Here is a 6,399-nt window from a genome sequence, read left to right as displayed (position 1 = left end):
CATGTAACATTCTTTAAACGTGTGAGTAAGAAACAACTTTTTAAATCGTTGGACTAAATAATTCTCTTTTCCAAAGTAAATTTGTCATTCAGAGAAACAGTGTAATGAAAGTTGGCCACATAAAGATCATTCCTACCCAGAAATTAGGAGGAAACTACTTGATTTCAGAAACAAGTAGTTTACAGTGGGTTAATGCATATCTTGCCTCCTCCATGTGGATAAACTAATAAGTAAATATATAAATAAATGAACAAATGTGTCAATATCTACTAAATAGCTCATATTCAACTTAGAAACAAAACACCTTGCAAAATGAGAATGATTTTTTTTTAATTGCTAGAATAACTAAGTAATAACTTAGGCCTGCTTCTCTTCATAACGAAGGTCTTTGCTTCTCCAAACAAAGAGAACAGAAGAGCCTCCTCTAGCCTCCGTTTCACTGTGTTGGGAAACAAAGGGGGAGAATAAACAAGTTCATTTCAAGGAAATTGAGCTCCAATCTACCCAGACTCACGTTTTGTGTAGGTGATGTTGACAGTAAGGGCATGAAGGGAGGGACTCTTATGCTCAAGGGCAAGGGAGCACTGATGGTGCCTCACCTGAAGCCCTGTTCTCTTGCTTTGTCTCTCTTGGGGATCAGGGCTAATGGGCCCCCCAACATCAACATGGCAGAGAAGAGTGTATATTAGAGAGGATCACTCATAAGACCCGGTCTGTCACTTGCTAGTTGTGAGAGTTGGGAAAGTCATTTATCTTCTCTGATCTCAATTTCTTCACCTGTAAGTTGATGATAATAATGCCTACCTTCTCTCTACTTCACAGGATAATGCTGAAGGGGAAAAAATGGAAGTGCTTAGAAAACCTCAAAGCCTTATAGAAAGTCCAGGGCTTCTCTTTTTTCTTGCGTGAGCCTACTGGATCTGAAACTCCTTGCTATGGTGTATCTTAATGTTTCTCTAAAGGTTTAACCTTTTGACCAACAAAGTCTTCTGTTCCACTTTTTGGATCACTATCCCTTGAACATGATTTGCTCATTCCCCACTGCTTTCTCATCACCTCTCCCAAATTTATCTGTTCTTTAGGGTCTAACTCGAGACCCACAGTTCCTTCACGAAAGCTTCCTCAACACCAACCCACATTCATGTCCCTTCTTCCAATTTATTGTCTGTACCAATCATTTTGGACGTCACTCCCACATATGTAAACTTTGGGTTTTAGGACCATATCATTTATCATTTATATATCATTTGTTTGTAGTTCAGTTTATTTCAACAAACCTTTCTGAGCAATTACCATTTTAGAGGTACTACTCAAATGGGGAAAAAAACGATTACGATTTGGGCCTTGCCCTTGGGGGACTGAGTCTTACTGGGGAGAAGAACTTGTAAACAAATAACGACGATATAATCTGTACACGATAAGAACATATACAAGGTTTTTACAAGAAGGAAATTATTAACTTTTTCTGGGGGATTCCAGGACAGCTTTCTAGCATCTTCTTATCTTACACAATTATGTGAGGAGCAGAGTTCCTGACAAACAATAGGCCGATTAATGCTTGGTGAAGGAACAAATCAACGATCAGGGACAGCTGAGTATTTTTAAGGATGAATTGGAATCTACCAGGTGTTGGAGGAGAAGAAGCCAGATAATGAAAACAATGCGTGCAAAGACATAGAGATGGTAAATACCATGATGTGTTAGGCAGCTGCTATAATTGTGAAGGAGGAGTGGAGAAGCTTACGACATAAGCTGGAGCCCAAATATGAAGGACCTTGTATGCCATGCAAAGAAGCTGAGATAGGTAGATGCTTTAAAATTATGTTAAAATAAAGGGGTAAGAATGGAAAATCGCTAATTCTGCTAAGCTCAGACTAAACATGAAGTCACAGAAAAGATGGCAGCGCTAAGATTTTCAGACAGGTTCCAGCTGACTTAATAAGAGCCCTACAAGGAAGGTAACAGCATCCCCTTTTACCATTAGATAAAGTAGGGCTTGAAGCACTTGCCCAGAGCAATACAATGTCAAAGCAAGGGTGTGAAGCCAAGTCTATTTAGCTGCCAAATTCTCCCTCTTTTCTGCTGCACGTTCTAACTAAATTAAGTTTGACTTAGCTTTTCAGCCGTATGGCTTATAATAATTGCCAAGAAAGAGTTGTCAATAATCATAATAAATTTAGTGTCTGAACTAAGATTAAGATAGAACTGAGCTAAGTTCCTGGAAGATGTCGTAAGACCACTATAAATTAAATAAGTCACATAGACTTCTTGAACAAGCAGTGTAAGACATATGTGATGTTCTTGCCTCTATGGACACTAAACTAGAGCTGTGTGAATTAACTAAATTATTTTGGCAAAAAGAAAAAAATCCAAAACCTTTTCCTTTAGCCAGCCTTCGTTGGGACTGCCTGGAGGAACTGCCCCCACACCCTCAGACCCTCGCCCCACTCTCATCACCTTGAATCACCTTCTACGTCAGCTTCTCCCCTCTTTCCGGGGAAAGATGCTCGCTTCAAAAACAGTGTGGGTTTGTGAGAGGCTGATAGCCTTAAAGGATCATCACTAAAGGATAGGGAAAAACAGGAGTGTTTTTCCCATTCTAAATGATAATGAACCCATTTATTTCTCTCAAAGAAAGAGCTATTAGGTTCAGGGGCACCTTGACAATGTAGTTTAATTAATTAATTACCCTGCTGTGTTTCGGAAGTGACGGAAGCACACAGGAATCACGGCATTTAACTAGAAAGTGTTGCCTGCCCCAGCCTCTGATTCCTTCTGACCTCTCTTCATCAATATCTGTGCTGGTCTCCTTCCCACTTCCCCGTGCCACCCCCGCCCAGTTGTCCCTGATCACCACTCTGGCCCTCCGCGATTCAGAGGCCATCATCTCCCTGCTTCCAGTGAGCTTGACACCAACCAGAATGTGGGATTTACATGCCCCTGACTTCTGGTCCCTCTTGGGCTACTGGGTGAGGTTTCTCTCAAGGTGCTCACTGGAGCAATTATTCTGCTGGTTCCCCCATCTCTCGCCCAAGTATAGCTATCAAGACACGGCTCTATTTCCTATTGTCCAAGGACCAATTCATGAAATAGGGCTGGCTTACCTCCAGTTTTCCAGAATGCCACAGGGGTATTTTGAGGTCCTACTGAGGGGTGGGGTCATCGAGAGCCCACCTTGTGCAAGAGTGGTGGAGCTATCGACTGTGACTGGGGAGGGGCCGAGACACGCTCGGCACACCTACTTGCCTCCTGTTTCAAATTACCACTAATTAAAGAAAAATACTAGCGTTGCTTCTGAGCATCTTGGTTCATATTAGTTGTTTCCCAGCAGAAAGGGCAGACGGCTGAAATACTAGAACACTGAATAGATAAATGCTGAATCGGATCCATAAGACACTTCTCGGTGGAATGGGGCAGGCAGAGTGGAGGTACTCAGGCAACCGGAAGCCAGGCACTGACACCCAGGGCTTGGCTGCAGGTTGAAGATGGATAAAACTAGTGGGGGAGTAGGGGGAGGGGTATGCAATGACCAACCTTAATCACTAGAAATATCAAAAATTTATTAATAAGCCAAGATAGTTAAATTGAAAAAACTGAACTTCAGAAAATAATCCCAGGATTAAATTTCTGCTCAGAAAAAAAAAAAAAAAAGCAGAGAAAGACAAATGTGTATGACTAAGCCCCAGGACCGAGATGTGTAGGTATATGTATGTATATGTATTTACGTATGTCTATGTATGTAATAAATATCTCATAAGTCCAAAAAATTCAAAAGAACACATCCTATAAAGGAAATAAAAGTGGAAATGCATATAAACAAGTCAGAGTTCTAAAATTATTAGGAGGAAAGGTCCCTGAGAATGAATTTCAGTCGCCCAAAAGCCACTGATACCCCAAGGAACCCAGAGAGAAATTTAAGGCATGAAGATAGAACAGGAAAAGGCATATGTTAATATGGGTGTAATATTTGAAACTGGAATTGCGATTCTAGGAACCCAGAAAAATTTTTCCAAGAATTTCTGGGGAAAAGGTAACTTGTTCAGGTTTTTTTTAAAAGTTAAGAAAAATCACTTTTGAATTCCTAACTAAACTAAGTCATTCTCAAGAATCCCAGAAATGATAAGATGGAGAATGACACGAATTTACGACTATCTGGAGGTTTTCTCAGCAGGGGCACCACTGGGTGGTTGATTCGGTGGCTCAGATTATTGGTTACACATGGAATATGAGGCAGCATTTTGGGATCAGGAGTGGCAGCAAGGGGGAAAACCCCCCACAACGGAAATGTGGCCCCGAGATCTCTTGCTCTAAATTCTGGAAAGATTTCTGAAGCTTCCCTAACTCCTGCCCTTGTGCTTGGGTTTGAGGAGGAAGCATTTTCCAGGCTGTGGCAGGAGGGCCAGAGCTCAGGCCTTTGATCCAGCTGGAGGTATGATGGAGCCCTCTAAAGAGCCAGTCATGGTCACCCTCAGGGAAGGAAGCTTAATAGAAGTGAAGTTATTTCTGCCATCATTGGCACTGGCAAATAAATGAGACCACGACTTCACAGGAGAAAACACACAGCAGCAAAAGGAAGAAGAGAAGTACTTTCAGGATCTTTCTTAAGGAAGAGGACTGATGAGATTACGTGAACAACTTGGTGAAAATAGGAGTAAAGCAACAAAATAGTGGAATCTTTTTTTCTGTCTGCAGTAGCATCTGATAGAAATAAAATGCACATTAGTTGAGTCTTCTTCCTCCTAAGGTTAGCTACTTACTGGATTAAAGCTGTTCTTGAAAGATACTCCAGACAGCCTTTGCAAGAGATCTAAGGTGTCGAGAGTCATTGACGTGGATTAGATCTTAAGTATTAATGCCCCAACCATATTGCTGGTAGTTGGCAAATAAGGACAAAAATCTGAGGTATGTACAGCGATGAGTAAGCCAACTCCACTTTGTATACAAGTTCTTCTGACAATGGGGAGTACTGTATGAGATATGACACTATTAGTGACATATGACACCTGGAACTGGGGGTAGAAGGATAGGAGAGGGAAATAAAGATGAGAAGCACAGAGGGCAAGCAGCTTGGGGTGGGAGGAGCCTCAGAAAGAATAGCAAAGGGGCTTTAATAGGCATAACAAAGCTTGAAGGGACTCCGAATCTGCAGGTCAAGCCACAGCAGTGGACAGAAGCACTATGTCGTGTCAGAGAAGGTCAGTAGAGAGGACTTCAGAGGAGGCTGGGGAATGGGGTGGGAGAGAGAAGGGAGTGGTCAAAGAGAGGTCAGATGGGACCAGAAGCGGATGCCAGCATCTTATTCCTCGTTATAACTTGAGCTCTGCAAACTTGCTGGAAATCCCTCGAGTATGAGAGAGCACCATGCAAGGTACAGTGTAGCCCGAGATGATTCCGTCAATAATTGTGATTGAAGTAGAGATCAAAACTCTGGGTGGTATGGGTAATAATACAGAACCGTGATTAGAGGGAAAAATGCTAACAGTGAGCTGGAACGTTCTTCAATTCTGTTCACACTGGACAATAGAGAAGCTGCATGTTGTAGAAGAGAGAGCAAAGAAGTCTGAAAACAGAAGTCGCATTTTTGACACGCTACCAGCTGTTTCTTAAAGAATTGTGAGGGCTGAATAGGTAACGTGCATAATAAGGTTTTGCAAAATTTATCTTTTTAGTAGAAACAGGATTGAGAGAAAAACAAAAAATGTAAACATCTTGTGCAGAAAATGCAAATAGTTAGAATAATAAATACCATTTAGTGGATGCCTATAGTGTGCTACGCACGCTGCTAGGTGCTTTGAAAACACTCTGATTTAATCTTCACAATCACCTTGAAACTTGAGCGCTATGATCCTCATTATACGGATGAGATTCAGAGAGATTAAATAAATTGCCCAAGATCTTTCCTTAAAAAGGTCTCATCACTAGTGAACTAAGTAACCAAGTAATAGTTACTTTTTTGCCATAGTTTCCTCAACTAGAAATTGTAAAACTCTATTTAACTCCCAGAAACAAGGGGAAATTACTTAAATGAGCAATGTCTTTGAATTTCACGAGTTAAAAGCATTTTACAAGGTATCACAAAAATTCTGATGAGTAAAATGCAACAGCCTTGACTGGAGTTAGGGGCAATGAACAGACTTTAAATCTGACCTGCCCAGTACTTCAACACCTTAACTTTGGAAATGTTTCTAGGAAAAAATTTTAAAGTAAATTCCTGTTCTTGATGAGACCTCACCTTACAAGTAAAAAATGCACTCACCGATTAATAAACTGAGTCCGTTTCTCTTGCTTTTTGGCCATCTTTTAGAAATAGATAAAAGCCCTTGTTTGCTTACCCAAAGGAGTCGTGTCCAGCTCATTGGAATAAAAAGTGATATCGCTGTCGCAAAACGCAATCTAGGT

The sequence above is a fragment of the Equus quagga genome, chromosome 8 (genome assembly GCF_021613505.1).
Source record: "Equus quagga isolate Etosha38 chromosome 8, UCLA_HA_Equagga_1.0, whole genome shotgun sequence".
Classification (NCBI taxonomy): domain Eukaryota; kingdom Metazoa; phylum Chordata; class Mammalia; order Perissodactyla; family Equidae; genus Equus; species Equus quagga.
This window is presented reverse-complemented; position numbering follows the sequence as displayed.